This window comes from Muscardinus avellanarius (genome assembly GCF_963383645.1).
Source record: "Muscardinus avellanarius genome assembly, chromosome: 15".
NCBI lineage: Eukaryota > Metazoa > Chordata > Mammalia > Rodentia > Gliridae > Muscardinus > Muscardinus avellanarius.
The window spans coordinates 62,736,709-62,749,294 of record NC_137801.1 but is presented as its reverse complement, the minus strand read 5'-3'; positions in this window follow the sequence as shown (position 1 = coordinate 62,749,294).

Below are 12,586 nucleotides of genomic sequence, written 5' to 3'. Positions count from 1 at the left end.
GGAAGTAAGTTGATTATACAGTTTAAGTGTCTTGCCATACAAGACAGACAGACAGGCAGGTCTGAGGAGCTGCTTTCTAGATCTAGGTCTGGCAACAGTCAGCTAAAACCTTGATTTTCCAGAACTTCAGGCTTCACCCCAGACCCGAGGAATCAGTCTCCTTGTCAATAAGACCTCCAAGAGCTTCGATCCCACAGCACAGTGTGACCTGTCGCTCTCTGTCACATAAACTTCAACAACAGAAGTCATGCAATTCATCCATTCATAGATGCAATCCATATATGTATTTAGTGAGTATTTACTGAGTGCCAACTTGGTGCCAGGCATGGGACTAAACCCCGGAGACAAAGTACTGATACGACAGAAGAGATTCCTGGCATCACCCCATTTTATTTTTATTTTTTAATTTTTTATTTCTTTTGGTGGCACTGGGGATGGAACTCTTCTACCTCTGGGCTACACTCCCAGACCTATTTTATATTTTATTTGAAAACAGGGTCTCTTAAGCCAGCGAGGCTGGCTTCGATCTTGTTGATCTTCCTGTCTCCACCTCTCAAGCACGGGGATTACAAGCGTGCGCCACCACGCCCAGCTACCCCATTTTATTTTTAAAGAGTCATATTATGCTTTTCACAAATTGACTCATTTTATTCTTTAACTCAGTGAGGCAGATACTATTACAGTTTTTTTATATTTCAAATAAGGAAATGGAGGCACAGAAATGTTAAGTAACTTTTTCAAGACTGCACAGCTTGCAAGTGGCAAAGATAGGATCTGAATCCAGAGAGCCTGTGTTTAGAATGCAGGCTCTTAACTACTATGTCCTAGTACACTAAACCAATCAGCCAGCTACTTACAATTACAATCAGCTATTTACTAGCCGGCTATCATTTGCCTTTTAAGGAAATTAATCAGATGCTATGATAGAAAAAATGGGGGTCGAGTGCCTTTAGCTAGACTGAACAGGAAAGGTGTTTGTAAGGAGATGGCATTTACTTTTTTTTTTAATTTTTATTTTTATTTTTTATTTTATTTTTATTTTTGGTGGTACTGTGGTTCCTGAAAGCCCTTCTACCTCCAGGCTATACTCCCAGACCATATATATATATATATATATATATATATATATATATATATATTTTTTTTTTTTTTAATTTGGAAACAGAGTCTCTTAAACCAGCAAGGCTGGCTCCCAACCAGCGCGATCCTTCTGTCTCCGCCTCCTCCCAAGTGTGGGGATTACAAGAGTGTGCCACCATGCCCGCCCGGCAGGATATGGTATTTAAACTGAGCTCCTTAGGAAAGGAAGGACCCTCAGGTGGGGGGTCACAGATTCTAAGCTGAAGGGATAGCAAATGCAAAGTGTCTCAAGTAGAAAAAATGCAGTCCCTTCTGAGACTCACCCTAGGCTAGCAGGACTGGGGCCAAGGGTGGGGGAGAGGCATGAGAGTGAGGCTGGAAAGCTGGAGGGGAGGTTGCGCATATGTGGGTCACATTATGTTTTGGAGAAGCTGGGATATCCAAAGGGAGGGGCTGCACTATTATGTAAGGGTCCAATCTGAGTACACGGAGTACATGGTTCTATTTACTGGGATGGAGAAACTTGGAGATGAGCAGTTTGGGGTAAACAGGGATCATGTATCCCTCTGAGGATATATTCAATTCAAGAGGCTATAGACTTTACAACTGAAGATGTTAGACAGAGGTATCCATGTCTTTTTCAGCATCTTGTGCCAGACCTGGAACAAGGCTGGAAGTTAGTGTTTGCTGAATGAATTGCAGGGACAGAGACCTCCTGGTATGAAAAGACACACAGCTGCCAAAGTGTTCACTATTGCTTGGGCATTGCTGTAGTGGAAACCAGGGCTTTACTTTGTATAGTTAGGAATGACCTAAAAATGAAAATGACAACCACCACCACAAACCAACCACAATTGACAGAGCGTTAACATCCTAACATACTTTACACTAGGTATGCAGGACCTGACCATGAGAGCTGCCCTCTTAGCCCCACTGGTCACTCCCTCGCCCAGCCCTACGTGGCCCTGGAGCGAGGACTAATAGTGAGCACACATCCGATCAATACTTCTCTGTCTCTGTGCCCTTTCTTTTCTAGACCTCCAAGAGGAAGGAGAGGGGTTGCTTTGCCATCTTCTTTTTCTTAAGGTGGCCCTCCCTGTCTGCTCTGTATCAATGAGGTTAAAATGGAAAAGGGAGAGGCATAAGGAAACATACATCAAAAAGCATTTTAAAAAACAACACACATACACACACACACACACACACACACACACACTTGGAATCTGCGAGTGTAGATGAAAGGCTTCAGACAGTACAAAGTAGGGCCATGGAAAGGTTCCAGATATCAGTGATAAGTTGGGCGTCATGGTGGCACATGCTTGTAATCCCAGCATTTGGGAGGCTGAGACAGGAGGATTGCTTCGTACACTAGTGTAACTTCTTTGTTGTGGTGCTAGATTTTGTTCTTTTTGAAGCTTGGCTATTACCAGAGGTGCCTTTGACCTCTGAAAGAGAAAATTAAGTGGAATTCTAAGAGACAGAGCCTTTTTTGGGTGTTTTTGGGCCTCTTTTGGAATCACTGTCTCGTATAGAGTTGAAGCTGACAATTGAGGGCCTTTTGCACACTTAAGCGACGCCTATAGAGCAATCCTAATCGTGTCCAGAAACCTTGCTGACTCTTAATCTCTAAGTGTTTTGAAATTCTCTTCCCATCTTTTGCTAAATGCCTGAATTCTATTTGCAATGCCCTACCTCTTCCTGGAAAATTCAAAGCATCCAACTCACCTGTCAGATAAAGGATAACCATGACCCATCTTCCAAACCCTGTCACTCTTGGGGCTGCTATCTGGGAGGCAGTCCTCACCATAGAAAAAGATGTGTCACTTCAGAGTGTCATCTGAGGTTGGTGATAATTATAGTCAAAGGCTCATACCAGTGAGGTCAAAAGCAGACATTATAAACTCTGGTAACCTTGCTACTGTTTGGGACATAGAGATTTTATTTATTGGATTCCTCAGGTCTTCCTCAGGAGATTTGGTCCTGTAAGTCGCGCTGACAGATTTATCCCAGGCTCTTGTCATCGATGGCTGTTTTCTCACTAAGCAGGTGGAGAGGAGAGGCGGAGGAAGGTACTGCCAGCTGAGAGCTTGTTTGTGAATCAGCACCATGAAGTGAACATAAATTATATGTATTTTGCAAGAACTTAGCTAGCTGTTGCTTTGGCCTTGTCTTGGATTTTTTCCCCCTCTGTGACAATGTTTACATTAGTATTATTGTAGACAGAGACAATTCGAGATTGAGGCTTTACCCACATGGTATGCGTAGGCTATGAGGATTCCCCCCACAAATGGGATGGGGAGGAGGGAGGGCTGTCATAACCCCTTCAAAGGCCAGGCAAAATCCTGACACCAAGCCTCCACATGGCATTTCCAGGAACACTTAAACCAGTAGACACACCAACGCCACCACCCATGGCTAAGGAAAGATTCCTGTTTGACCTTTGTTCAACTCTAGTGGTGGAGGTTTTATGGGGAAAGAGTGAAGGAATAAAGGAAGGAAGATGGGACATGGTGGGGGGGAAAAATCAGAGAATTTTAGCCCTAGAGAAATCTTTGAAGATTTAGGTCTAGTGCTTTTCTTTTGCCATGGAATCCTCTGTTCAAAAATAATTGCTCTCATGAACAATTATTTAGCTCATATTGTGAACTAAGAATTGAACTTAATGTTCCTCTTTATCCTGGGGGATACGTTCGAGGAGCCCCTGCGGCTGCCTAAAACCTCAGCTGGCACTGAATCCCTGTTTTTATTCTGTGTAGGAATAATATCTACCTATGATAAAGTTTAATTTATTATTTAGGGACAGTAGGAAATCAGAAATAATACCTGATAATAAAATAGAAAAAATTATAATGAAATACTGTAATCAGCGTTATACCACATGGTCTCTCTCTTTGTATAGACTCTTTGTGTAAAGCTATCTGGTGCTTGACCCTGCCACCAATTGGAACATGTTTACTGTTCATGTCTTCCACTCACATCAAACTTCAACCTTTTGTGGTTTGTGTGGTTCTGGGTATTAAACCCAGGAGAATTCTACCTCAGACCTATACCACCAGCCCAATTTTATTTTTTATTTGGAAACAAGGTCTTGTTAAGTTGCTGAGAGCTTCACTAAGTTGCTGAGATCCTCCTTTCTCAGCCTCCCAAGTACTGGGATTACAGGCATGGGCTGCCATGCCCAGCTTATGCCCTTTCATTTTCTCTAAGCAATCTTCAGTTACTGTGGCTGTAACTTTTACTCTTTGAGGTGCAACAGCAAACCTATCGCGGGCTTCTTTTTCGTTTTGCACAATTTCATAAATAGGAGAGTCATTATTACTGTAGATCTCAGCAACCAGAGCATACATTTTTTCTTTACTGATTAAGGAGAGAACATTCACATTTTCACTTTAAGGAAGCACTTTCTAGCTTTTCACAGACATATCCAAGTAAATCGCTGGTTACTTGAACACAGGCTCTGGGATACCATGATAGTCAATCTGTTGACTGAGATGGCTGTTAACTGACTACAGATGGGTAGGCATATATAGCACGGAGACCCTAGACAATGGGATGATTCATATCCTGGGAAGAATAAAGCAAGATAGTATGCTGATGGCATCACACTGTTTGGAATGGCATGCGATTTAAAGCTTATGCATTGTTTATTCCTGGAATTTTTCATTTAATATATTTTGTATTACAATTGATCACGGGTAATTGAACTGTGAAATGCAAAGCCCACAGTGGGAGGATTGGGATCTATCAGTTGTCATAAAGCCATGGGAGATAAGTAGAGCTATTGTCTTCATTTTCCAGAGAATGGAATTAAAGCACAGAGGTTAAAGAACTGTCTGAGGTCCCACAGCTAAGACATGGAACTGGGATTGGAGCTCAGGTTTCAGGGCTGGTGCTACAGAATCAGATATAATAGGAATGTTTTCTGAAGACATGCTGTTCACCTTGTCCATGCAGTGAGCAGGAAACCAGGGAAGCTGGGGTGAGTGTAGTCCAGACCTGACCAATTTACCTCCATCCCTCATCCTAGGCTCCTTTTTTAGAAGAGACAGTTGACTTTGGTACCCATGACCCTTATATTCTTGGTTGATGATGCTGAGAAGCTGTTTGGAAGCTTCTTAGTGGCAGAGCTGGGCCATCTGAATTCTCAGGCTACTGCCAACAAACCCAAGCAGCACCACCAACAAATCTAAGGGCAACTGAAATGCTGTTGTACCAGGACTGAGTGTGCCAAGCCCAAAGAACAATTAGAATGTTTACAGGAACAGAAAATTATGGCAGAATCAGGAAGTTATACTAGCCTTTCCCAAGACTCTGCCAGGGGCCCATGCACCAGGTTCTTTTTTTTTTTTGTGGTACTGGGGTTCCTGGAAGCCCTTCTACCTCTGGGCTACACTCCCAGACCTATTTTATATTTTTGAAACAGGGTCTCTTACGCCAGCGCGGCTGGCTTCGAACCTGCGCGATCCTCCTGTCTCCGCCTCCCAAGCGCGGGGATTACAAGCGTGCGCCACCACGCCCGGCCGCACCAGGTTCTTATGCGAAAGCCAGCATCTCCCAAATTAATGCCTACAAAAATACTTTTTTTTTTTTTTTTTTTTTTAGAATTTCTTGAACACTCCCTGTTGTTACCAGGGGTATGCCCTTTTGTATCTTAACCTAATGTTTCCCCTGCTTTGCTGACCCTTTAAAGTCCGCTTCTTTTGCTTTGGTGTGAACAAAGAAAATCCTTTTAGAAGAGCTATTCCACACTCTTCAATAGGAGATTCACTATTTCCTTCTCCTCTTACTCAGCTTTATCCTTCTCAAAGAAAAAAACTTGACTTTTTTTTCTCAGACAATCTGCTTTAAGATTAAGACGGAATTTATTTAATCCATCACCCACTCACTATACAGGCCAAAAGAGTTACATTCTGAGCGACTCCTCTCTCTTCTGGGGAGGGAGGTGTATGAGTCCATCAGAATAAGAAATGTGGAAGGCAAGACCTGGAAAGGTACTTGGGAAGAGAGTTGATTCTCTTTCTTATCCCGATGCTCCCTTCCTGAGTACAGATGCTGTCTCACCTAAAGCTGGATCTGAGAACACAGAGGTAAAGGCTAAAGAAGAATTTATGTTTTAAAACTTTCAAGGGCTCTTGTAACGAGAGCGAATTTTACAAACGGACAACCTGTACGGCTCTAAAAGGCACAAGGCCCAGAAGAGTCTTTGCTCGGTTTAATGCTCCTCCACCATCATCTTGAAATTCTCAATGATTTTTAAACATGGGAATCCATGTTTTCATTTTGCACTGGGCCCTGCAAATTATGTAGCCCATCCAGCCTGCAACTGAGTTTGGGAGATGTTTGTTTGTGGGTTGGGAAAGCTAAGTTTGTAAGGGAGTCATGGTCCACTCTGGTTCCCAACCTTGTCATAAAAACCTCAAAAGTATATAAAAATATATACTTAGATAAGCATAGGAAAATCTACATAAGAAGCATGCAGTTACAATGAATTTGGTATCTCACTTTGATGAGTTAAAAGAATATTCATTTCTCGGTGCATTGCACTATTTTAGGGGAAGAGGTACTGTGACCGGAGTACCTGTCCTTTTCCAACCAGTGCTTGCTTTGCTGGCCACAAGGTCACCACAGGTCAGGGTCTCACTCCCTCATCTGTGGTTTCCCCCTTGGGTACAAAATGAGACTTTATAATGAAGTGAGTCAGGAGTTTCAGTATGGCTTATCATCTTTCTAGTTAATAATATTTAAAAATAAATAATCAAATTACTCTAAGAAATTTCAGGCCATTATAGTCAAAAGACTGAGAGTTATTTTTCAAGGCAAATTTTGAAAAATGCCAGCATCCTAACAAATTAGTTTATTCGCATAATCTTTATTAAAGCCATAATAAAATACATATGGAGGTTTTGAAAGAAGACATTAGAAAGTAAATGTTCCATAATATAATTATTAGCAAGATTATCAACATGAAGTTTAAGATAGCGTCATGAAGAAAAATAATAATAAAAGGAAAGAAAAATGTAGGTAGCTAAGTTAAGAAAAGATAATACAATTTTTAATCTGATTTGTCAAACAATGACAGAAATAGAAGTTTACTTTGTTTTATAATTTAAAATGAGGCAGGGACCCTTAGGCCCTGAGCACTGTACCTGTTGGGACTATTTTGACCTGTTCTCTCAACCTTCGTAGAGAAGATCAGAATATTACAAGAGTGACTCTTATTTTTAGGACACTTTTCGGCACACTCAGGGGTCCTAAGGTTGCCTCAGTGCAGACACTGAAAACTCAGATGTCCACAGGGTCCAAGCAGGCCACCAAAGGAGGGTGATGTACTGTAAGGTGGAGACTGGTTTGAACTGGGGAGCCATGTCCAGTCCCAAATGGATAGCATCTTCAGCAAAACTGATAGTAGTTGACCAGAAGAAGGACTGTCCAAAGTTCTGATTTTTCAAAAGGAGTAGATCTTCTTCACTTGGAAATTTGAAAAGTTGATTCATCAACATTAAAAAAATTTGGATGTGAAAAATGCAAATAAGGATCTATGGCTTAATGTCACCATGGATAGGTCACACCCTACATGTGTATACTTATGTGGGCTGGGGTAAGGGTAAGGAGAGAGAAGACATCTCAAGGATGCAATTTTCAGGATATACATTGTTTATATAAGCTAGCATAAACTAATTCCTTTTGCATTTGGTTACAGGAAAACACTTTTTTTTAATTCTAATTAGTTGACCATTGGTCTTTCATGGTTTCTTCTTCATAAATTCATTTTTTAGCAACAAAGTAGGAGTGAAAAGCTCCTGGTCTTTGCTTCACATTGAATATTTAAAAGCAAAATTGTAGTTAGAGACATTTCTGGCTGAGAAGTGAACACTGAACCAGACCACCTGGAAAAAAGGAGAAAACATAACTTTTTTAGTTATTAGTTGACTTATTCAACACGAAAGATAAGCATATCATTCTGACATATTTTGTGCACTAGGCACTGTCTAATGGGGAAAATGAAATAAGCAAAGCTACCTTCTTTTACTTTCAATCCTAAAATTTTGTGAAGTCAAACAATAGACCATTTAAGGAAATTATGGACTATTTTCTCTTAGTGAGCTGGTTATACTAATGAAATACTTTTTGATCCAATGAATAAATAAACATCTTTTAAAGTCAGTATTACTTATCCATGCATGGGAGTACAACCATTCCTGTTCAAAATTTGCAGTTTTAGCTATTAAATTTTATGGTATCCTGTAAATACAATATTAGAGTAACTTGTAATTCCCACTCGAAAATTTTATAGGTTACTTATTGCATTAGCTTTCTATTACTGTAACAAATACCTGAGACAATCAGTTTAGGAAGAGAAGAGGTCTAACCTATGTTAGAGGTTTCAGTCCATATTTCCTTGGCCTTGTTACTTTTGGGCCTGTGGAAAAGTAGTTCATCATGGTAGAAGTGTCTGGTGGAAGAAGTTTGTTTATCTTATGGCCAAGTTTAAAAGAAAGAGGAAGAAGCTCTCACTATTTCTTCTGAGGGCATGTCTTCAGTGACTAGAAGAACTCTTATTAGGTCCAACCTCTTAGAGATTCCAATAAGCTGGGGACTAAGCCTTTAACATAAGGGCCTTTCGGGGGTGGATATTCTGTATCCACACTATATCATCCATCCTTTTTCATTTCCCCAAAGGGAATATAAACTAGTTTAATTTGGTAGAAATGTGTGCTGAGCATGGTGGCATAAGCCTGTAAGCCCAGTTACTTGGGAGATTGAGACAGGAGGATATAGATTTGAGGCCAGTTTCAGCAACTTAGCAAAATCTCCAGCAATTTATTGAGACCCTTTAAAAATAGGTCTGGGGGTGTAGTTCAGAGGTAGAACAGCACTGGCTTCAACTTCCTGTACCAAACAAACAAAACCCCCAGAAGTGTGTGGTATGTGATGTTGAATGTGGTATATGTATGTGTTCATCCACAAAATATTGATTTTAATGTGCATATGTTAAATGCTTCAGCCAACATTCATTAAAAGACACTTTCCAGGATGCTAGATTTGGTTAGATTATTCCTAAATTGCTTATTGTCTTGGCGTCTCTCTCTCTCTCTCTCTCTCTCTCTCTCTCTCTCTCTCTCTCTCTCTCTACCTTGGTTTCTTGTCTTCTAGGACCCTCTTCAAAGCCAAGAATGGCCACGGTGATGATTTACATATTACTCTTTTAATCTTTTATTCTGAGCCACAATGAGTTTTCTTCCTACCACACTCTCACCCCATCCCACTGCTTTCTTTGTAACTCTATGATCCAAACCCTTTTATTACTTTTTATACTTATGCTTATTCTTCCCTCTTTTAACACCATCATAAGATGTTTTCTTCCATTCTTAAGTATTTCCCCCTTGTTCCCAACTCATTTTTCTTTGTTCAATTCCATGTACTTGCTCTTTTCTTGGCCCTTGGCCCTGTGGTCCACCTTGATGAATCAACTAACAATTTCTCCCTCATCCCTTCTTTTTTTTTTTTGGTGGTACTGGGGTTCCTGGAAGCCCTTCTACCTCCAGGCTACACTCCCAGACCTACTTTTACATTTTTGTTTGGAAACAGGGTCTCCTAAGCCAGCGCGCGCGGCTGGCTTCGAACCTGCGTGATCCTCCTGTCTCTGCCTCCCAAGCGCGGGGATTACAAGCGTGCGCCACCACGCCCGGCTCCCTCATCCCTTCTTTACTTCTCTCTGCCTCCCTTCCACCCTCGTCTTCTAGCCTTTTTTCTTTTTCAGCTATTTTCAAAATGTATTTAAGGTAGCTTGCAAAGATGTTTACAATACAATGAAATTAAAGGAATAAATTTAAAGAGTGAGACAAGAGGAAACTCAGAATAGAAGATGTGATACGAATGAGGTTGGAATGCAAACTCCAGTCGTAGAGTGTGGCTCCCCCGAGACCCCCACCCTGATGCCCCACTTGCCCTGGTGAATTTTCTTGCCTGGAAGAGGTCAGAGAAGGCCTCCCAGAGTTTGAGGGTCAAAAGGCACTGTGACCACTCAGCCCCGGTGGAGCCATAGCTAAAGGCCGGACGAGAACAACTGGCCTTTGCAGTGAACAAATGCCAGGCATTTTATTACTGACACACAGCTCTTACTGACAACTGCTTGTCAAAGGGAAAATGCTGGTCATGAGGAAAGAGCTGGGTGTCACCTCCCTGCTGCATTTAGGTCTCATCACATGGTAACCCGAGGCCGGGTCCTGCATCATCAATTGATATCATGATCCCTCTGCAGGCTGCCTCTCCCTTTCTACTCCTGCAAAAGCCTCGTGAGGAGGTCCCTAAAATCCCTTTACTATATCTTTACAGGTTCCAGGCTGGGCGCCCTTTCTGCCCTGGCAGCTTTTTGAGGCTTGGGCGCACCTCTGTTTCTTGAAGGCTGGTTCTACGATTGATCTTGACTTCCTTACCCAGTGCTCCTTCCTCCTTCTGGAAATTGATGCCTGTTTCTGGCATCTGTCCCCTGCCCCCACTCCCGTCCTCTGTGAACACTCAGGCGGAGAATTCATTTATTTTTTTTCCTTTTGCCTCTTCTGGCAATCAATTTCCCTTGCTGTATCTCTGACCTCTTGTTCCTTATGTACTTAAAAAGTTTTATTTATTTCAACCTCTTATGCAATTTATCTTGTGTTCATTCTCCACCTTTGCTTGTTTGATCATTTTCTTGTGCTATTTTGATTTTCCTCTGTAATAGTCAGGGTCCTCCTCCCCCTGGTAGTTTATACCTTACTGACATATGTCTCCTTGCCTCTGAGTGATCTTCCTGTCACTGGCTTCCTTCCTCCTCCTCTCCTCCTTCTCCTGTGCCTTTGGTATTTATTACCATACAGTTTTTATTGGCTGGTAATTACTTCTCTTACCTTTCCATTTGTGCTTCTCTCTTCTTCTCTATTACTTTATCCCACTCTCTCTTGCCATAATTTCCCAGCCACCCAAGACTATCCTGACCGGACAGGATTTGCTGCTGCCCCTACCTAAGGCCGGTTATGACACAGGCCCACCTTCCTCTTCTTTATTTCTCCTTGTAGAAATCAGCCAAGTTAATTCCACTTCTTATTCATCCCGTAAGAAATCACTCTCCAACCATATGGGATAACTTATGGCTGCGAATAAAACTCTCCCAATGTTTTGCCCCTCACAAGTTTTCACTTCCCCGGCACAGCTTGGGGAAGCCTGAGATGGTAAAATCCCGGGGGGGGGAGGGCTTCTTTTTTCATGGAAATCTACTTTCTGCTTCTAGAACATTTCTTCTCCTCATAGATAACTTTCCAATAACCTTAGAGAAAACATCACAAGCTTTCTCCTCCTCCCCTACTCCCACTCCTGCCCACTCTTCTTTCTCTTTCTCTTTCTCTCTCTCTCTCTTTCTCTCTCTCCTTTCTTTCTTTCTTTCTTTCTTTCTTTCTTTCTTTCTTTCTTCTCTCTCTCTCTCTCTCTTTCTTTCTTTCTTTCTTTCTTTCTTTCTTTCTTTCTTTCTTTCTTTCTTTCTTGGTAGTACTGGGGTTGCTGGAAACCCTTCTACCTTTGAGCTACACTCCTAGACCTATTTTTATACTTTTTTAAAATTTGGAAACAGGGTCTCTTAAGCCAGTGTGGGTGGCTTCGAACCACGCCTGGCACAGTCTTCTTTTTTAAGGAAGGTAATTTTGAGTTAGCAACTGAGTTAGTTTTCTCAATTCATGCACTTGAAGAATTTCCTTAATAAATATTGACTCTAGCTTCTTTTTTGCTCTAATATGTAAATACAAACTCACAATGAAATAAAAGGGCCCATTTGACTTAGTTGATTTCGTCTCTGGGGCCTGGAGTAATGGGTGCTATCTAGGGTCATGAGGATAACCTCATTTTCTCATTTTCTTCCAGAGATACTATAGAACTTCTCTGAAACAGAAAATAGGCATTATGTGTGTGTACATATGTATACGTATATATAAATATATAGATATAATTTATAAAGTTGAATTATACAGTTCATCATTCATTCAGTTATCATTCCAAAGCCTTTGTGAGGACAGCCACAAGGATGGCCATATGATCACTTAGATCCAGTCTTTGTCACCGTAGTTTGGTAGAACTAATTTTTCTAAGGACACGGTTTACACTCACTTATTAAGTCTTGACTTTATGATTGTTGACTTCTCAGGAGATTTCCTGAATTGTGATTTCCTAGGTAGAAACCAAAGCATCCATTGCTTGTGAAAGGAAGATACCAGGCATGGGTTGTACAATAGTTCTACTCCTAGGTCATCCTGGCATAAATAACCTAAGCTTTGATGTCCCTGCTTCAGTGACTCCTGTGTAAAAGACATTCCATGGCCCTAGAAAGCAAAGAAAAGCAAAACTAGGGAAAAAGTAAATAATACTAGTAATTAAGTAGGTTTGCATTTATGCTGAAGATTTTAAAACTTTGCATGGTAGATTTCCAATCACTGAACCTTTCAAGCAGGTTATAATTACTAAGATGAGAGCTCTTACTTGC